This window comes from Aegilops tauschii, chromosome 5 (assembly GCF_002575655.3).
Source record: "Aegilops tauschii subsp. strangulata cultivar AL8/78 chromosome 5, Aet v6.0, whole genome shotgun sequence".
Classification (NCBI taxonomy): Eukaryota; Viridiplantae; Streptophyta; class Magnoliopsida; order Poales; family Poaceae; genus Aegilops; species Aegilops tauschii.
The window spans coordinates 409,557,808-409,579,914 of record NC_053039.3 but is presented as its reverse complement, the minus strand read 5'-3'; the positions used below and the strand labels follow the sequence as shown (position 1 = coordinate 409,579,914).

The window sequence follows — 22,107 nt, the reverse complement described above, 5'->3', positions numbered from 1 at the left end:
GTCCGAAGACAGAGCAGGTTTTCATCCGGACAACACTCACCGCCACCGAAGGCCACACCCCGGGTACCACGCCGCCCACATGGCCATGGCCACCGGGCAGCACCGAGCCACGGGCTCTGCCCAAGAGCACCGCGCTACCACTACCAGGGCCGCCGCTACCCCTAACCAAAGAGACGAGCGGAAAGGCCCCGCCTTTCACACCCCTGGACGGCCACCAACGCCGGAACCCAAAAGGCCGGCCAAAATTGGCCACCATCGACCCGTCCTGCTGCACCGGGCACAAGACGAGCATGATCCTGCAGCCGGGCGCGAAACGAGCATGGTCCTGCAGCCGGGCGCGAGACAAGCACAGTCCTGCTGCCGGGCGCGAGACAAGCACAGTCTGCTGCCGGGCGCGAGACGAGCTCGATCCAACAGTCGGTCGTGGGATGAGCTCGGTCCTGCAGCACCGAGCGCGAGACAGGCGATGGACTGCAATTGGGAGAGGGCCAGCCCTTCAACGAAAGTAGTGCCCGAGTGCCGAGGGGAGGGATCGAAGGCCGAAACAGTCCACCTACAAACGAGCCGACGCCGGCGAAGAAGCCAACCGTCGCTGCAGCCGGAACCGCCGAGCTGCCGTGTAGATACCAAGCAGCAGGAAGGCCACACCATACCTCCATGCACCGCCGTAATCCACGACCAGAGCAGCCACCACGCCGGGCCGCTGCCCTACCCCGCGTCGCTCGCCGGGACCAAGCCGAAGGCCCGACAGAGCACGCAACCACCGGTCGCACCTCCGCCCGCCAACCCCACCGCCAAAAGACACGCCGCCGAGAGATGCAGCCCCAGGAGACCTGCCTGGAGCCCGCACGCCGCCACCATGTGCCGCACCACAATGCCTGGCCAAGGGTAGCCAACCCCGCCCAGCCAGAGGTGTTGGGGAACGTAGTAATTTCAAAAATTTCCAACGCACACGCAAGATCATGGTGATGCATAGCAAGGAGAGGGGAGAGTGTTGTCCACGTACCCTCGTAGACCGAAAGCGGAAGCGTTAGCACAACGCGGTTGATGTAGTCCTACGTCTTCACGATCCGACCGATCCGAGTACCGAACGTACGGCACCTCCGAGTTCAGCACACGTTCAGCTCGATGATGTCCCTCGAACTCCGATCCAGCCGAGCTTTGAGGGAGAGTTCCGTCAGCACGACGGCATGGTGACGGTGATGATGATGCTACCGACGCAGGGCTTCGCCTAAGCACCGCTACGATATGATCGAGGTGGAATATGGTGGAGGGGGGCATCGCACACGGCTAAGAGATCAAGAGATCAATTGTTGTGTCTAGAGGTGCCCCCTGCCCCCGTATATAAAGGACCAGGGCGAGGGGACGGCCGGCCAGGGTGAGGGCGCGCCAGGGAGGAGTCCTACTCCCACCGGGAGTAGGACTCCCTCTTTTCCTAGTTGGAGTAGGAGGGGGAAAGGAAGGGAAGGAGAGAGGGGAAGGAAAGGGGGCGCTGCCCCCCTCCTTGTCCAATTCGGACTAGAGGGGGAGGGAGCGCGCGGCCAGCCCTAGCCGCCCCTCCTCTTCTCCACTAAGGCCCATCTTGGCCCATTAAACTCCCCGGGGGGTTCCGGTAACCCCCCGGTACTCCGGTATGTGTCCGGAACTCCCCGAAACCATTCCAATGTCCGAAAATAGTCGTCCAATATATCAATCTTTATGTCTCGACCATTTCGAGACTCATCGTCATGTCCGTGATCATATCCGGGACTCCGAACTACCTTCGGTACATCAAAACACAAAACTCATAATACCGATCGTCATCTAACTTTAAGCGTGCGGACCCTACGGGTTCGAGAACTATGTAGACATGACCGAGACACGTCTCCGGTCAATAACCAATAGCGGAACCTGGATGCTCATATTGTCTCCTACATGTTCTACGAAGATCTTTATCGGTCAAACCGCATAACAACATACGTTGTTCCCTTTGTCATCGGTATGTTACTTGCCCGAGATTCGATCATCGGTATCTCAATACCTAGTTCAATCTCGTTACCGGCAAGTCTCTTTACTCGTTCCGTAATACATCATCTCGCAACTAACTCATTAGTCACAATGCTTGCAAGGCTTATAGTGATGTGCATTACCGAGAGGGCCCAGAGATACCTCTCCGACAATCAGAGTGACAAATCCTAATCTTGATCTATGCCAACTCAACAAGTACCATTGGAGACACCTGTAGAGCACCTTTATAATCACCCAGTTACGTTGTGATGTTTGGTAGCACACAAAGTGTTCCTCCGGTAATCGGGAGTTGCATAATCTCATAGTCATAGGAACATGTATAAGTCATGAAGAAAGCAATAGCAGTATACTAAACGATCGAATGCTAAGCTAACGGAATGGGTCAAGTCAATCACATCATTCTCTAATGATGTGATCCCGTTAATCAAATGACAACTCATGTCCATGGCTAGGAAACTTAACCATCTTTGATTCAACGAGCTAGTCAAGTAGAGGCATACTAGTGACACTTAGTTTGTCTATATATTCACACATGTACTAAGTTTCCGGTTAATACAATTCTAGCATGAATAATAAACATTTATCATGAAATAAGGAAATAAATAATAACTTTATTATTGCCTCTAGGGCATATTTCCTTCAGTCTCCCACTTGCACTAGAGTCAATAATCTAGATCACATTGCCATGCGATTTAACATCAATAATTCACATCACCATGTGATTAACACCCATAGTTCACATCGTCATGTGACCAACACCCAAAGGGTTTACTAGAGTCAGCAATCTAGTTCACATCGCCATGTGATTAACACCCAAAGAGTACAAAGGTGTGATCATGTTTTGCTTGTGAGAGAAGTTTAGTCAACGGGTCTACCAAATTCAGATCCGTATGTATTTTGCAAATTTCTATGTCAACAATGCTCTGCACGGAGCAACTCTAGCTAATTGCTCCCACTTTCAATATGTATCTTGATTGAGATTTAGAGTCATCCGGGTCAGTGCCAAAACTTGCATCGACGTAACCCTTTACGATGAACTTTTTTTCACCTCCATAACCAAGAAACATATCCTTATTCCACTAAGGATAATTTTGACCAATGTCCAGTGATCTACTCCTAGATCACTATTGTACTCCCTTACCAAACTCAGGGCAGGGTATACAATAGGCCTGGTACACAACATGGCATACTTTATAGAACCTATAGCTGAGGCATAGGGAATGACTTTCATTCTCTCTCTATCTTATGCCGTGGTCGGGTTTTGAGTCTTACTCAACTTCACACCTTGCAACACAGGCAAGAACTCTTTCTTTGACTGTTCCATTTTGAACTACTTCAAAAACTTGTCAAGGTATGTACTCATTGAAAAAATTAATCAAGCGTCTTGATCTATCTCTATAGATCTTGATGCTCAATATGTAAGTAGCTTCACCGAGGTCTTTCTTTGAAAAACTCCTTTCAAACACTCCTTTATGCTTTACAGAAAATTCTACATCATTTTCGATCGACAATATGTCATTCACATATACTTATCAGAAAGGCTGTAGTGCTCCCACTCACTTTCTTGTAAATACAGGCTTCACCACAAGTCTGTATAAAACTATATACTTTGATCAACTCATCAAAGCGTATATTCCAACTCCGAGATGATTGCACCAGTCCATAGATGGATCGCTGGAGCTCGCACATTTTGTTAGCACCTTTAGGATCGAAAAAACCTTCTGGTTGCATCATATACAACTCTTCTTTAGGAAATCCATTAAGGAATGTAGTTTTGACATCCATTTACCAGATTTCATAAAATGTGGCAATTTGCTAACATGATTCGGACAGACTTAAGGATCGCTATGAGTGAGAAAATCTCATCGTAGTCAACACCTTGAACTTTGTCAAAACCTTTTTTGACAAGTCTAGTTTTGTAGATAGTAACACTACTATCCGCGTCTGTCTTCCTCTTGAAGATCCATTTATTCTCTATGGCTTGTCGATCATCGGCCAAGTCAACCAAAGTCCACACTTTGTTCTCATACATGGATCCCATCTCAGATTTCATGGCCTCAAGCCATTTTGCGGAATCATCGCTTCCTCATAGTTCGTAGGTTCATCATGGTCAAGTAACATGACCTCCAGAATAGGATTACCGTACCACTCTAATGCAGATCTCACTCTGGTTGACCTACGAGGTTCGGTAGTAACTTGATCTGAAGTTACATGATCATCATCATTAGCTTCCTCACTAATTGGTGTAGGAGTCACAGGAACAGATTTCTGTGATGAACTACTTTCCAATAAGGGAGCAGGTACAGTTACCTCGTCAAGTTCTACTTTCCTCCCACTCACTTCTTTCGAGAGAAACTCCTTCTCTAGGTAGGATCCATTCTTAGCAATGAATGTCTTACCTTCGGATCTGTGATAGAAGGTGTACCCAACTGTCTCCTTTGGGTATCCTATGAAGACACATTTCTTCGATTTGGGTTTGAGCTTATCAGGATGAAACTTTTTCACAAAAGCATCGCAGCCCCAAACTTTAAGAAACGACAACTTTGGTTTCTTGCAAAACCAGAGTTCATACGGTGTCGTCTCAACAGATTTAGATGGTGCCCTTTTTAACGTGAATGCGGCTGTCTCTAATGCATAATCCCAAAACGATAATGGTAAATCAGTAAGAGACATCATAGATCACACCATATCTAATAAAGTACGTTATGACGTTCGGACACACCATTAAACTGTGGTGTTCCAGGTGGCGTGAGTAGTGAAACTATTTCACATTGTTTTGACTGAAGGCCAAACTCGTAACTCAGATATTTTACCTCTGCGATCATATCGTAGAAACTTTTATTTTCTTGTTACGATGATTCTCCACTTCACTCTGAAATTCTTTGAACTTTTCAAATGTTTCAGACTTATGTTTCATCAAGTAGATATACCCATATCTGCTCAAATCATCTGTGAAGGTCAGAAAATAACGATACTTGCCATGAGCCTTAACACTCATCGGACCGCATACATCAGTATGTATTATTTCCAATAAGTCAGTTGCTCGCTCCATTGTTCCGGAGAACGGAGTCTTAGTCATCTTGCCCATGAGGCATGGTTCGCAAGCATCAAGTGATTCATAATCAAGTGATTCCAAAAGCCCATCAGCATGGAGTTTCTTCATGCGCTTTACACCAATATGACCTAAATGGCAGTGCCACAAATAAGGTGCACTATCATTATTAACTTTGCATCTTTTGGCTTCAATATTATGAATATGTGTATCACTACGATCGAGATCCAACAAACCATTTTCATTGGGTGTATGACCATAGAAGGTTTTATTCATGTAAACAGAATAACAATTATACTCGAACTTAAATGAATAACCGTATTGCAATAAACATGATCAAATCATATTTATGCTCAACGCAAACACCAAATAACACTTATTTAGGTTCAACACTAATCCCGAAAGTATAGGGAGTGTGCGATTATGATCATATCAACCTTGGAACTACTTCCAACACACATCGTCACCTCGCCCTTAACTAGTTTCTGTTCATTTTGCAACTCCCGTTTCGAGTTACTACTTTTAGCAACGGAACCAGTATCAAATACCGAGGGGTTGCTATAAACACTAGTAAAGTACACATCAATAACATGTATATCAAATATACCTATGTTCACTTTGCCATCCTTCTTATCCCCCAATTACTTGGGGTAGTTCCGCTTCCAGTGACCAGTCCCTTTGCAGTAGAAGCACTTAGTCTCAGGCTTAGGTCCAGACTTGGGCTTCTTCGCTCGAGCAGCAACTTGCTTGCCGTTCTTCTTGAAGTTCCCCTTCTTCCCTTTGCCCTTTTCTTGAAACTAGTGGTCTTGTTAACCATCAACACTTGATGCTTTTCTTGATTTCTACCTTCGTCGATTTCAGCATCACGAAGAGCTTGGGAATCATTTTCGTTATCCCTTGCATATTATAGTTCATCACAAAGTTCAAGCAACTTGGTGATAGTGACTAGAGAACTCTGTCAATCAATATCTTATCTGGAAGATTAACTCCCACTTGATTCAAGTGATTGTAGTACTCAGACAATCTGAGCACATGCTTACTGGTTGAGCTATTCTCCTCCATCTTGTAGGCAAAGTAATGTCAGAGGTCTCATACCTCTCGACACGGGCATGAGTATGAAATACCAATTTCAACTCTTGGAACATCTTATATGCTCCGTGGCGTTCAAAACATTTTTGAAGTCCCGGTTCTAAGCCGTAAAGCATGGTGCACTAAACTATCAAGTAGTTATCATACCGAGCTTTTGTCAAAACATTCAAAACGTCTGCATCTGCTCCTGCAATAGTTTTGTCACCTAGCGGTGCATCAAGGACATAATATTTCTGTGCAGCAATGAGGATAATCCTCAGATCACGGAGCTAGTCCGCATCTTTGCTACTAACATCTTTCAACTTATTTTTCTCTAGGAACATATCAAAAATAAAATAGGGGAGCTAAACGCGAGCTATTGATCTACAACATAGATATGCTAATACTACCAGGACTAAGTTCATGATAAATTAAAGTTCAATTAATCATATTACTTAAGAACTCCCACTTAGATAGACATCCCTCTAATCATCTAAGTGATCACGTGATCCAAATCAACTAAACCATGTCCGATCATCACGTGAGATGGAGTAGTTTTCAATGGTGAACATCACTATGTTGATCATATCTACTATATGATTCACGCTCAACCTTTCGGTCTCAGTGTTCCGAGGCCATATCTGCATATGCTAGGCTCGTCAAGTTTAACCCGAGTATTCCGCGTGTGCAAAACTGGCTTGCACCCGTGGTAGATGAACGTAGAGCTTATCACACCCGATCATCACGTGGTGTCTCGGCACGACAAACTTTGGCAACGGTGCATACTCAGGGAGAACATTTTTATCTTGAAATTTAGTGAGAGATCATCTTATAATGCTACCGTCAATCAAAGCAAAATAAGATGCATAAAGGATAAACATCACATGCAATCAATATAAGTGATATGATATGGCCATCATCATCTTGTGCTTGTGATCTCCATCTCCGAAGCACCGTCATGATCACCATCGTCACCGGCACGACACCTTGATCTCCATCTTAGCATCGTTGGCATCTCGCCAACTATTGCTTCTACGACTATCGCTACTGCTTAGTGATAAAGTAAAGCATTACAGGGCGATTGCATTGCATACAATAAAGCGACAACCATATGGCTCCTGCCAGTTGCCGATAACTCGGTTACAAAACATGATCATCTCATACAATAAAATATAGCATCATGCCTTGACCATATCACATCACAACATGACAAGTTAGACGTCCTCTACTTTGTTGTTGCAAGTTTTACGTGGCTGCTACGGGCTGAGCAAGAACCGTTCTTACCTACGAATCAAAACCACAACGATAGTTCATCAAGTTAGTGATGTTTTAACCTTCTCAAGGACCGGGCGTAGACACACTCGGTTCAACTAAAGTTGGAGAAACTGACACCCGCCAGCACCTGTGTGCAAAGCACGTCGGTAGAACCAGTCTCGCGTAAGCGTACGCGTAATGTCGGTCCGGGCCGCTTCATCCAACAATACCGCCGAACCAAAGTATGACATGCTGGTAAGCAGTATGACTTGTATCGCCCACAACTCACTTGTGTTCTACTCGTGCATATAACATCTACGCATAAAACCAGGCTCGGATGCCACTGTTGGGGAACGTAGTAATTTCAAAAATTTCCTACGCACACGCCAGATCATGGTGATGCATAGTGCTACCTCTTGAGCACTGCGTTAGTTTTCCCTTGAAGAGGAAAGGGTGTTGTAGTAAAGCAGTGTAAGTATTTCCCTCAGTTTTTGAGAACCAAGGTATCAATCCAGTAGGAGGCCACGCACGAGTCCCTCGCACCTACACAAACAAATAAAAACCTCGCAACCAACGCAATAAAGGGGTTGTCAATCCCTTCACGGTCACTTACGAAAGTGAGATCTGATAGATATGATAAGATAATATTTTTGGTATTTTTATAATAAAGACGCAAAGTAAAATAAAAGGCAATAAAAATAGCTAAGTGTTGGAAGATTAATATGATGGAAAATAGACCCGGGGGCCATAGGTTTCACTAGTGGCTTCTCTCGAGGGCATAAGTATTACGGTGGGTGGATAAATTACTGTTGAGCAATTGATAGAATTGAGCATAATTATGAGAATATCTAGGTATGATCATGTATATAGGCATCACGTCCGAGACAAGTAGACCGACTCCTGCCTGCATCTACTACTATTACTCCACACATCGACCGCTATCCAGCATGCATCTAGAGTATCAAGTTCATAAGAACAGAGTAATGCTTTAAGTATGATGACATGATGTAGAGGGATAAACTCATGCAATATGAAATAAATCCCATCTTGTTATCCTCGATGGCAACAACAGAATACGTACCTTGCTGCCCCTACTGTCACTGGGAAAGGACACCGCAAGATTGAACCCATAGCTAAGCACTTCTCCCATTGCAAGAAAGATCAATCTAGTAAGCCAAACCAAACTGATAATTCGAAGAGACTTGCAAAGATAACCAATCATACATAAAAGAATTCAGAGAAGATTCAAATATTGTTCATAGATAAACTTAATCATAAACCCACAATTCATCGATCTCAACAAACACACCACAAAAGAATATTACATTGAATAGATCTCCACGAGAATCGTGGAGAACTTTGTATTGAGATCCAAAGAGAGAGAAGAAGCCATCTAGCTAATAACTATGGACCCGGAGGTCTGAGGTAAACTACTCACGAATCATCGGAGAGGCTATGGTGTTGATGTAGAAGCCCTCCGTGATCAATGCCCCTTCCGGCAGGACGCCGAAAAAGGCCCCAAGATGGGATCTCACGGGTACAGAAGGTTGCGGCGGTGGAATTAGGTTTTCGTGGATGCTTCTGTTGGTTTAGGGGTATGTAGGTATATATAGGAGGAAGAAGTACGTCGGTGGAGCAACATGGGCCCCACGAGGGTGGAGGGCGCGCCTAGGGGGGTAGGCGCGCCCCCCTACCTCGTGCCCTCCTGGTTGCTTTCTTAACATAGGGTCCAAGTCCTCTGGATCACGTTTTTTCCGAAAATCACGTTCCCGAAGGTTTCATTCCGTTTTGACTCCGTTTGATATTCTTTTTTTGCGAAACACTGAAATAGGCAAAAAAACAGCAATTTGGGCTGGGCCTCCGGTCAATAGGTTAGTCCCAAAAATATTATAAATGTGTATAACAAAGCCCATTAATCATCCAAAACAGAATATAATATAGCATGAAGCAATCAAAAATTATAGATACGTTGGAGACGTATCAAGCATCCCCAAGCTTAATTCCTGCTCGTCCTCGAGTAGGTAAATGATAAAAACAGAATTTTTGATGCGGAATGCTACTTGGCATAATTTTTTAATGTAACCCTCTTAATTGTGGTATGAATATTCAGATCCGAAGGATTCAAGATAAAAGTTTAATATTGACATAAAAGAAATAATACTTCAAGCATACTAACTAAGCAATTATGTCTTCTCACAATAACATGGCCAAAGAAAGTTCATCCCTACAAAATCATATAGTTTAGTCATGCTCCATTTTTGTCACACAAGAATGCTCTCATCATGCACAACCCCGATGACAAGCCAAGCAATTGTTTCATACTTTAGTAATCTCACACTTTTTCAACCTTCACGCAATACATGAGCGTGAGCCATGGATATAGCACTATGGGTGGAATAGAATATAATGATGGGGGTTATGTGGAGAAGCAAAAAAGGAGAAAGTCTCACATCAACGCGGCTAATCAACGGGCTATGGAGATGCCCATCGATTGATGTTAATGCGAGCAGTAGGGATTGCCATGCAACTGATGCACTAGAGCTATAAATGCATGAAAGCTCAACAAAAGAAACTAAGTGGGTGTGCATCCAACTTGCTTGCTCACGAAGACCTAGGGCATTTGAGGAAGCCCATTGTTGGAAAATACAAGCCAAGTTCTATAATGAAAATTTCCCACTAGTATGTGAAAGTGACAAAACAAGAGACTCTCTATCATGAAGATCATGGTGCTACTTTGAAGCACAAGTGTGGAAAAAGGATAGTACCATTGTCCCTTTTTTTCTTTTTTTTGGGCGTTTCTTTTTTTTGGCCTTTCTTTTTTTATTGGACAATGCTCTATGAATGATGATCATCAAACTTCTATTTATTTACAACTCAATGATTACAACTCGATACTAGAACAAAGTATGACTCTATATGAATGCCTCCGGCGGTATACCAGGATGGGCAATGAATCAAGAGTGACATGTATGAAAAATTATGAACGATGGCTTGGCCACAAATACGATGTCAACTACATGATCATGCAAAGCAATATGACAATGATGACGTGTCATGATGAACGGAACGGTGGAAAGTTGCATGGCAATATATCTCGGAATGGCTATGGAAATGCCATAATAGGTAGGTATGGTGGCTGTTTTGAGGAAGATATAAGGAGGTTTATGTGTGATAGAGCATATCATATCACGGGGTTTGGATGCACCGGCGAAGTTTGCACCAACTCTCAATGTGAGAAAGGGAAATGCACGGTACCAAAGAGGCTAGCAATGATGGAAGGGTAAGAGTGCGTATAATCCATGGACTCAACATTAGTCATAAAGAACTCACATATTTATTGCAAAAATCTACAACTCATCAAAAACCAAGCATTACACGCATGCTCCTAGGGGGATAGATTGGTAGGAAAAGACCATCGCTCGTCCCCGACCGCCACTCATAAGGAAGACAATCAAAGAACATCTCATGTTTCAAATTTGTTACATAACGTTTACCATACGTGCATGCTACGGGACTTGCAAACTTCAAAACAAGTATTTCTCAATTCCACAACTACTCAACTAGCACAACTTTAATATTACTACCTCCATATCTCAAAACAATCATCAAGCATCAAACTTCTCTTAGTATTCAACACACTCATAAGAAAGTTTTTTTTTTACTAGTTTTGCATACCTAACATATTAGGATTAATTTTCCTAATTTAAGCAAATTACCATGCTGTTTAAGACTCTCAAACTAATATAAGTGAAGAATGAGAGAATAATAGTTTCTATAAAACAAAACCACCGCCATGCTCTAAAAGATATAAGTGAAGCACTAGACCAAAAACTATATAGCTCAAAAGATATAAGCGAAGCGCATAGAGTATTCTAATAAATTCCGAATCATGTGTGTCTATCTCAAAAGGTGTGTACAGCAAAGATGATTGTGGTAAACTAAAAGGAAAAGACTCAAATCATACAAGACGCTCCAAGCAAAATACATATCATGTGGTGAATAAAAATATAGCTCCAAGTAAAGTTACCGATGGAAGTAGACGAAAGAGGGGATGCCTTCCGGGGCATCCCCAAGCTTTGGCTTTTTGGTGTCCTTAGATTATCTTGGGGTGCCATGGGCATCCCCAAGCTTAGGCTCTTGCCACTCCTTGTTCCATAATCCATCAAATCTTTTATCCAAAACTTGAAAACTTCACAACACAAAACTTAACAGAAAATCTCGTGAGCTCCGTTAGCGAAAGAAAACAAAACACCACTTCAAGGTACTGTAATGAACTCATTCTTTATTTATATGGGTGTTAAACCTACTATATTCCAACTTCCCTATGGTTTATAAACTATTTTACTAGCCATAGATTCATCAAAATAAGCAAACAACACACGAAAAACAGAATCTGTCAAAAACAGAACAGTCTGTAGTAATCTGTAACTAACACAAACTTCTGGAACTCCAAAAATTTAGCCAAAATAGGAAGACCTAGACAATTTGTTTATTGATCAGCAGCAATTGGAATCAATATTTTATCACGTTCTGGTGATTTATAACAATTTTTTAGTGAACAGAAAGTTTCTGGATTTTCAGCAAGATCAAATAACTATCATCCAAGAAGATCCTATAGGTTTAACTTGGCACAAACACTAACTAAAACATAAAAACAAACCTAACCAGATGCTAGATCAAATATTTATTCCTAAACATAAGAAAAAACCAAAAAACCAAAAATAAAATTGGGTTGCCTCCCAACAAGCGCTATCGTTTAACGCCCTTAGCTAGGCATAAAAGCAAGAATAGATCTAGGTATTGCCATCTTTGGTAGGCAATCCATAAGTGGCTCTCATAAAGATTCATATGGTAGTTTAATTTTATTTCTAGGGAAGTGTTCCACGCCTTTCCTTAACGTAAATTGGAATCTAATATTCCCTTCCTTCATATCAATAATTGCACCAATCGTTCTAAGGAAAGGTCTACCAAGAATAATAGGACATGAAGGATTACAATCTATATCAAGGACGATGAAATCTACGGGCACATAGTTCCTATTTGCAACAATAAGAACATCATTAATTCTTCCCATAGGTTTCTTAATGGTGGAATTTGCAAGGTGCAAGTTTAAAGAGCAATCATCAAATTCACGGAAACCTAGCAAATCACACAAAGTTTTTGGAATCGTGGAAACGCTAGCACCCAAATCACACAAAGCATAGCATTCATGATCTTTAATTTTAATTTTAATAGTAGGTTCCCACTCATCATAAATTTTCTAGGGATAGAAACTTCCAACTCGAGTTTTTCTTCATAAGATTGCATCAAAGCATCAACAATATGTTTAGTAAAAGCTTTATGTTGACTATAAGCATGCGGAGAATTTAGCACATATTGCAACAAGGAAATAGAATCTATCAAAGAGCAATTATCATAATTAAATTCCTTGAATCCAAAATAGTGGGTTCATTAATATCTAGGGTTTTGATCTCTTCAATCCCACTTTTACCAATTTTAGCATCAAGATCTAAAAACTCCGAATTTTTGGAACACCTTCTAGCTAAAGGTGGATCATATTCAGTCCTATCATTATCAAGATTCATATTGCAAAACAAAGATTTAATAGGAGACACATCAATAACTTTTAGATCTTCATCTTTATTTTCAAAATTTTCTGGCTTAGCGGCCATCTTATTAACTATGGTGGCCTGCTTATCCGAAACTTCAGCTATTAATTTTTCGAGATGAGCAATCTGAGATTTGAAACCATAAAATTCTTTAGACATATCATCGAGCTCTTTATTCATATAACCCATGAAGTTTTTTTGTTCCTTAAGCTCGTTCCAAAAGAAATTATTATGCTCAAATTGTAAAGTCATAAAACTCCTGACGTTGCTTTCGATCTCTTCTAACCTTTTGAGGTGAAGATCACCAAATCTAGGTAGAGCCATCATGACAAGCAAGCAATACAACACACGAGCAAACAAGAAGCAAGCGAAAAAGAAGCGAACGAAAAGAGAGGGCGAATAAAACGGCAAGGGTGAAGTGGGGGAGAGGAAAACGAGGGGCAAATGGCAAATAATGTAATGCGGGAGATAAGAGTTTGTGATGGGTACTTGGTATGTTGACTTTTGCGTAGACTCCCTGGCAACGGCGCTAGAAATCCTTCTTGCTACCTCTTGAGCACTGCATTGGTTTTCCCTTGAAGAGGAAAGGGTGATGCAGTAAAGCAGCATAAGTATTTCCCTCAGTTTTTGAGAACCAAGGTATCAATCCAGTAGGAGGCCACGCACGAGTCCCTCGCACCTACACAAACAAATAAAAACCTCGCAACCAACGCAATAAAGGGATTGTCAATCCCTTCACGGTCACTTACGAAAGTGAGATCTGATAGATATGATAAGATAATATTTTTGGTATTTTTATAATAAAGATGCAAAGTAAAATAAAAGGCAATAAAAATAGCTAAGTGTTGGAAGATTAATATGATGGAAAATAGACCCCGGGGCCATAGGTTTCACTAGTGGCTTCTCTCGAGAGCATAAGTATTACGGTGGGTGAACAAATTACTGTTGAGCAATTGATAGAATTGAGCATAATTATGAGAATATCTAGGTATGATCATGTATATAGGCATCATGTCCGAGACAAGTAGACCAACTCCTGCCTGCATCTACTACTATTACTCCACACATCGACCGCTATCCAGCATGCATCTAGAGTATTAAGTTCATAAGAACAGAGTAATGCTTTAAGTATGATGACATGATGTAGAGGGATAAACTCATGCAATACGAAATAAACCCCATCTTGTTATCCTCGATGGCAACAATACAATACGTGCCTAGCTGCCCCTACAGTCACTGGGAAAGGACACCGATTGAACCCAAAGCTAAGCACTTCTTCCATTGCAAGAAAGATCAATCTAGTAGGCCAAACCAAACTGATAATTCGAAGATACTTGCAAAGATAACCAATCATACATAAAAGAATTCAGAGAAGATTCAAATATTGTTCATAGATAAACTTGATCATAAACCCACAATTCATCGGTCTCAACAAACACACCGCAAAAGAAGATTACATCGAATAGGTCTCCACGAGAATCGTGGAGAACTTTGTATTGAGATCCAAAGAGAGAGAAGAAGACATCTAGCTAATAACTATAGACCCGAAGGTCTGAAGTAAACTACTCATACATCATCGGAGAGGCTATGGTGTTGATGTAGAAGCCCTCCGTGATCAATGCCCCCTCCGGCAGGACGCCGGAAAAGGCCCCAAGATGGGATCTCACGGGTACAGAAGGTTGCGGCGGTGGAATTAGGTTTTCGTGGATGCTTCTGTTGGTTTAGGGGTACGTAGGTATATATAGGAGGAAGAAGTACGTCGGTGGAGCAACATGGGCCCCACGAGGGTGGAGGGCACGCCTAGGGGGTAGGCGCGCCCCCCTACCTCGTGCCCTCCTGGTTGCTTTCTTGACGTAGGGTCCAAGTCCTCTGGATCGCGTTTGTTCCGAAAATCACGTTCCCGAGGGTTTCATTCCGTTTGGACTCCGTTTGATATTCTTTTTCTGCGAAACACTGAAATAGGCAAAAAAAACAGCAATTTGGGCTGGGACTCCGGTTAATAGGTTAGTCCCAAAAATAATATAAAAGTGTATAACAAAGCCCATTAATCATCCAAAAACATAATATAATACAGCTTGAAGCAATCAAAAATTAGAGATACGTTGGAGACGTATCACATAGCAACGAGAGGGGAGAGTGTTGTCCACGTACCCTCGTAGACCAAAAGCGGAAGCGTTAGCACAACTCGGTTGATGTAGTCGTATGTATTCACGATCCAATCGATCCGAGTACCGAACGTACGTCACCTCTGAGTTCAGCACACATTCAGCTCGATGACGTCCCTCGAACTCCGATCCAGCCGAGCTTTGAGGGAGAGTTCCGTCAGCACGACGGCGTGGTGACGGTGATGATGATGCTGCCAACGCAGGGCTTCGCCTAAGCACCGCTACGATATGATCGAGGTGGAATATGGTGGAAGGGGGCACCGCACACGGCTAAGAGATCAATTGTTGTGTCTAGAGGTGCCCCCCTGCCCCCGTATATAAAGGACCAGGGGGAGGGGGCGGCCGGCCAGGAGGAGGGCGCGCCAGGGAGGAGTCCTACTCCCACCGGGAATAGGACTCCCTCTTTTCCTAGTTGGAGGAGGGGGAAAGGAAGGGAAGGAGAGAGGGGGAAGGAAAGGGGGCGTCGCCTCCCCTCCTTGTCCAATTCGGAATAGAGGGGGAGGGACGCGCGGCCAGCCCTAGCCGCCCCTCCTCTTCTCCACTAAGGCCCATCTTTGCCCATTAAACTCTCCGGGGGGGTCCGGTAATCCCCCGCTACTCCGGTATGTGTCTGAAACTCCCCGAAATCATTCCGGTGTCCGAACATAGTCGTCCAATATATCAATCTTTATATCTCGACCATTTCGAGACTCCTCGTCATGTCAGTGATCATATCCGGGACTCCGAACTACCTTCGGTACATCAACACACAAAACTCATAATACCGATCGTCATCTAACTTTCAGCGTGCGGACCCTACGGGTTCGAGAACTATGTAGACATGACCGAGACACGTCTCCGGTCAATAACCAATAGCGGAACCTGGATGCTCATATTGTCTCCTACATATTTTACAAAGATCTTTATCGGTCAAACCGCATAACAACATACGTTGTTCCCTTTGTCATCAGTATGTTACTTGCCCGAGATTCGATCGTCGGTATCTCAATACCTAGTTCAATATCGTTACCGGCAAGTCTCTTTACTCGTTGCGTAATACATCATCTCGCAACTAACTCATTAGTTCGCTTCCCTTCCTGAACTGAGGGAAACCGGTGCCTGAGAGATCCGTTATCTGCTGCACAATGCTTGCAAGGCTTATAGTGATGTGCATTACCGAGAGGGCCCAGAGATACCTCTCCGACAATCGGAATGACAAATCCTAATCTTGATCTATGCCAACTCAACAAGTACCATTGGAGACACATGTAGAGCACCTTTATAATCACCCAGTTACGTTGTGACGTTTGGTAGCACACAAAGTGTTCCTCTGGTAATCGGGAGTTGCATAATCTCATAGTCATAGGAACATGTATAAGTCATGAAGAAAGCAATAGCAGTATACTAAACGATCGAATGCTAAGCTAACGGAATGGGTCATGTCAATCACATCATTCTCTAATGATGTGATCCCGTTAATCAAATGACAACTCATGTCCATGGCTAGGAAACTCAACCATCTTTGGTTCAACGTGCTAGTCAAGTAGAGGCATACTAGTGACACTTAGTTTGTCTATATATTCACACATGTACTAAGTTTCCGGTTAATACAATTCTAGCATGAATAATAAACATTTATCATGAAATAAGGAAATAAATAATAACTTTATTATTGCCTCTAGGCCATATTTCCTTCAAGAGGACCGGCCCAAGGATGGACGTGCACGACCCAGACTAAGCCACCCGCCACCTGCGCCCAGCCACATCGCAGCCGCCGCCACCACCAGATCCGTCCACCGCCGCCAGAAGGCCCTCGCACCTGCCGCTCGCCGCCCCGCCGCTCCACAACAGGACGGGCCAGCGCAGCCGCCACAGCGCCCATGGCCGCACGCGCCGCCGGCACGGCCGTCCGCAGCACCGCCGCTGCGCCCCGCGCGAGCGCCGCTTCCCGAGGAGGTCACCACATCCCGCGGTGCAGGACCGCCGAGGGAGGAAAGAGATCCCCGTAACCGCCTATGCAAACTGGGCTTTGCCCGGCGGCGCACGCCGGCGGCAGCGAGGGGGGGAGTCGCGAGGAGGAGGACAGCGGCGGCGCGATTTAGGGTTTGCCCCTCCCGCTCACGGGAGCGGGTCGGGACGAGGAGTTCTAAAAGAAAGTACCTAAAACATATATAAATAACATTGAGGTCTCTGAACCACTGAACTATCACTATTGTCATTAGAACGAGCCACTGGCACATTGATGTCGCCACTTCTCTACCGGAGTCGGCTTGATCGTGTCGATGACAATAGGGAAGTCATCATGCACGTTCCCTAAGGATCAACGCCTTGGAACCGCAGTAATAGTCGTTGAACCCTTGGTCGATATGAAGCGTCTGGCGAGCGACACTAACCTTGCCGCCTCATGGAGACATCGGGGCTCCGTCGACTTCGTCTAAACAAATGAACTGGGGCAGGATCAGAGTCCAGAAGACCAACACGAAGAAGTTGCATCATTCGTTAGAGGGCCATCCCGCGAGGACTATTAACTCGAATAGAAACTACTAACTGGAACCGATGCATCAGGATTCTCCTTTTCGCCATCGACCGCAGAGCGGTAGGAAGAGGGAAGGCGAATCCACATGTGAGGGGAAGAGTTTGCCCTAGTTGACCCTTACGAAGGGATGGGAAAGAAACTTCTATATTGTGAAAAGAAAATGCAGTTCTTTTTTCCTAAAGGAATGGAAAATAGAATATTTTTTACAGTATTATGGGGCGTGTGAGATGCTTCTGCTCCATGTCATCCAACCGACTTGATGAGGTTTGCATTCCTCGACCCACCTTATAGTTTTGGGATCATCGTCCCAAAATGGTTGGGGTCACGTAGCGCCGACGGGCCGTTCGATAGATGTCTACCTTTTTCGTTCCCTATTCTAGCCACCTAGATCCTTCATCCTCGTTCTGGTCCCTCAACCTCGCTAAGCCGGTCCGGCCGACGTGCCGCGGCCGGCCGCCTCGAAGCTCCCTTCCCAACGGACGGTGGGCTGAATCCTTTGCAGACTACTTAAATACGCGACGGGGCATTGTAAGTGGCAGAGTGGCCTTGCTGCCACGATCCACTGAGATCCAGCCCCATGTCGCACGGATTCGTCCCTCCCCCACAACTCTCCGTCATCAATTAAGGTTCCGAATGATAGCCAAATTCTGCACCGCTAAGTCATGAGCAAAAGAAATGGCAAAGTCCCTTGTAAGACATACGCAATCACCCGATAAGGCCAGCGGAAACAACACTCAAAACTATATTGATGCAGGAACTTGACAACTATAGCACGGCCATAACCGATGATGGGCGGATCGAAGACCGCTCGGACTCAAATCCTGCGCTATGGCAGCGGCGGACAATACGGTGCTTGAATATTAATCTTCAGTCAGGCTTGGCATGATTTGTTTTTCAAAAAGGGACCTAGATTTGTTATTTTTATTTTTATTTTGTGAAAATGATTTAAATCTATTATTAAAGTTCAGCGGAAGTACAAAGCATTTGGAACATAATAAAAGTTACAATGAGATTCCAAGACCACAAAACAACCACTATTGTCGCCAGAACGAGCCGCCAACGCGCTGCTGTCGCCGCTCCCCTATTAGAGCCGGCTTGACCTTGTCGATGACAGCCGAAAAGTCTTCGTGCATATGCCACTAAAGGTTCATAAGAATTACAAGCCACCCTAAACATAATAAATATTAAATCAAGGATCCTGCATCATCTCATGAAAAAAAATGCTAATGCACTGCAACTGCTTTTCATAGCCAGCTAATCGGTTCGAAGCACATGAATCATGATTCAGCGAGTCATCTACTGAACGTAAGTATGGCATCTCTCACTGAGCAGACTTACGGATCCAAACAGAGCAATTTGTCGGTCCTCCGTGCTGTACTACGTGGAGGTGCAGGGAGTGATGAACCGATGATGATTTGTCCTCATCCGAGCGAGCGCGCATGGGCTCTTCGGCCTCTCTTGGTCGAACGGCTTTTCCTGCATATGCATGCACAAATTTACAGGTCAGGTACAGTGAATCGATCAAAGAGGAAGTAGGGAAGAAGTCCAGTTGAACTGAAGTGGTTGGTGTCGAGTACAACTAGCTAGGAATGGGTTACGGCTTGAGAAGAGATGAGAGGCTGGCATGAAGGATGAGGGACACTCGGGCTAGCCAAGGAGACTGCCTGTTGTACACAGTGACAGATCACGTACATTCAGAGATGTAACTGCAATCGATCAAGCTATATATCCACAGGCAAGTCATCCTTGGCTATCAGAAGAAGCCCTCATCGCCATGCAAGGCCTCTCTCTCTTTGTCTCTCTGCTTCTTCTTCCTCCTCCTCCCTTCTTCGTTGATGACTTTCCTAATTTGGAGGCTGCTCATATGGCATTGCCACCTTCTTCCTTCTCCTACTTATAGTACCTCAAAAAAGTGTCCCTCTAAGCATCTCATAGCTAAGCCTAAAAAGGTGCCATTACAAAAGCAAACGACCAAATAAGAGCAGCCCATGTCGACACAGGCTGGCCGGATCAGATCAAATCTAGATCTTTCCCTCATTTGGAAAGAATCCGAGAATCCGGCCGCAGCGACTCGTGCGGCCCATGCTGCACGGATAATGTATCTATCTATCTACCTAATCTGCAAGTTGACTCCCAATCACAAAAGCATGGCCCGGTCTGAAAATTGGAACCTTGATGAGATCTCGAACCTAGCTTGATGGGAATACAACATACTACTACAGCGTCACTTACCGCTCGTAAAGAGTCAAAAAGAATTACTCGTCATTTATTTATTTATATGTTAGGAGTAAGTTTCCTGGATACAAGTGAAACAAAACAGTGCACAACGCAGCGGCCGCCTCCTCCGAAAAAAGCTAGGGTTTGTGCCTCTCGTCGGCTCCACCGCAGGTCCGCCTCATCTTCGGTGGCCCTAAGGCCATGGGGTGCGGTGGAGCCTGACAAGGGTCGGCGGAAGGGCTCCGTTGTTAGTCTTTTCTTTGCACTAGTAGAAAACCCACCATTTGTCCCGATTCCAGAGGGCCATTAGCCCCGGTTCAGGAACCAGGACTAAAGGTCAGGACTAAAGCCCAACACCTTTAGTCCCGGTTCGGTTACGAACCGAGACAGATGGTGGTCCACATGGCCGCTGCGGCGAGCCCAGGCAGGAGGGCCTTTAGTCCCAGTTGGTACTAACCGGGACCAAAAGGCATCCACGCGTCAGCAGCTCAGGAGCTGGGTTTTTTTTTAAGGGGGAGGGGGTTGGAGGGTTAATTTAGGGGTTTCATATATTGTGTTAGCTAGCTAATAGAGAGAAGTGGCCTCTCTTATCTCCATGCTTGGTCGACGCTAGCTACTATACGTATAGAGAAAACTCGACACGCTAGCTAGTAAGCAAATTAAGGAACCATTAAGTACACAAGATTGTCATAAACATATACAGAGAGGCCGGAGTGCACCTCTCTTTCTCCGAGAGATTTGTCGAATAACAAGTTTCTGTATATCTATCCGACGCTACTAGCTACATATATACAATACAACATCTCTTACAATCCCTAACATCTCATCTGTATATCAATTTCCATATGGTATTCTCCGGCTTTATTGATGACGTGGTCAAGAAAGAATCCCGCTAATTCCTCTTGAATTGCTCGTATGCGATCCTGTGGTAGGAGTTCATCCCGCATCTACCAGATCTAATTTAAAGAAGGAGGTCAATACATATATGTGAATGAAACTCAACACAAATAATGGTAATAATATAAAATTGTAAATATTATTGCTTACGCACTTGATATTGTTTTTCAATGTAGCCCCGCTCACAGGTAGAGTGGCGGATGAACTCGCAAACGTAGTATCCACAAAAATCATTCCCGCCTTCCTGCCACAAGCACTTTCCGAGAAATAGAGTTCAATCAAACTGATAATCAAGCATGATAGATGGTATTGATGAAACTAGCTAGAATCAATAGGAGATGTGCGGAACTAGCTAGTAGTACTTACTTTCGGGTGTGTAAATCGCAGCTCCCACGGTAGTCCCGGAGCTATTGCGGTGAACTGTTTCCAAACCCTGCCAGACAAAGAAAATAATTACTTGATATCAGGAAATGAACAAAGTTGTCGATATGATGCGATAATGATCGATTGAACTTACTTCTGGGGCATTTCAGTCATGTCCGCATACTCCTGGGGATCTTTTCGCCTCGAGTCTAAGACGGTTACTACTCCCTGCTCAAGCTTAATCTCTAGCAGAATAAAGTGAAAGCTGTGCACGCATGCATAAATCATCAATTACATTACTATAACCTCGAGTAATAAGGGAAACCGAATATGCACAAGACAGTAACACTCACTTGAAGTTGTAAGGAAAGAGTATTTTATATTTGTTTTGATTTTGAGCAACAATTGTAGCAAGTTGTCCTCAGTTTCTATGACATTCTTTTTAACCGTCCATTCATGTATGACATTTGGGTTAATGAACCCAATGTCCCAGATTTGTGTTTTTCTGCATTCGACGATCTTCAATCTGCATAATATAGTGAGGATAATTATATATACATGCAATAAAAGAGCTGAGCTATATATAGAGACTTAATTACAGAACTAGTACTTACAGACAGTAGCAAGTCAAGATTGTTTTGTCGAGGGCCTTTTCATTGTATAACTAGAATAACTCATCAAATGTAACAGACAACTGATCCATTCCAACGAGGTCGTGCTCATCTTTAATTCTCAGCGTCAAAGTATCCTTCCCAGACTCGCTGCAGGTTTCCATGTAGCATTCATGGAATCTTCGCATCATCGTTGTTAGAGGAGGAGGATCAGATTTGACGAGAGGCTTCCCGTACTGGTATCTGAATTCTTCCACCTCCATTGTTTCAAACACCACATCATTGCTCAGGTAATCAGCAGGATTGGTACCGGGCACCATCCCCGGCAGATTAGTGACGATATCGCTAG

At 44.1% G+C, this 22,107-nt stretch overlaps 1 long non-coding RNA gene across 1 annotated transcript; it reads right to left on the bottom strand.

Annotated features, from left to right (window-relative positions):
* Positions 1-18,639: 18,639 nt before the first annotated feature.
* Positions 18,640-19,790, bottom strand: LOC120964021 (uncharacterized). The gene is made up of 2 exons (XR_005755687.2): positions 19,009-19,790; positions 18,640-18,838 (listed from the first exon to the last, which is right to left on the bottom strand). It is a non-coding gene; the product is annotated as an uncharacterized lncRNA (long non-coding RNA).
* Positions 19,791-22,107: the final 2,317 nt, after the last annotated feature.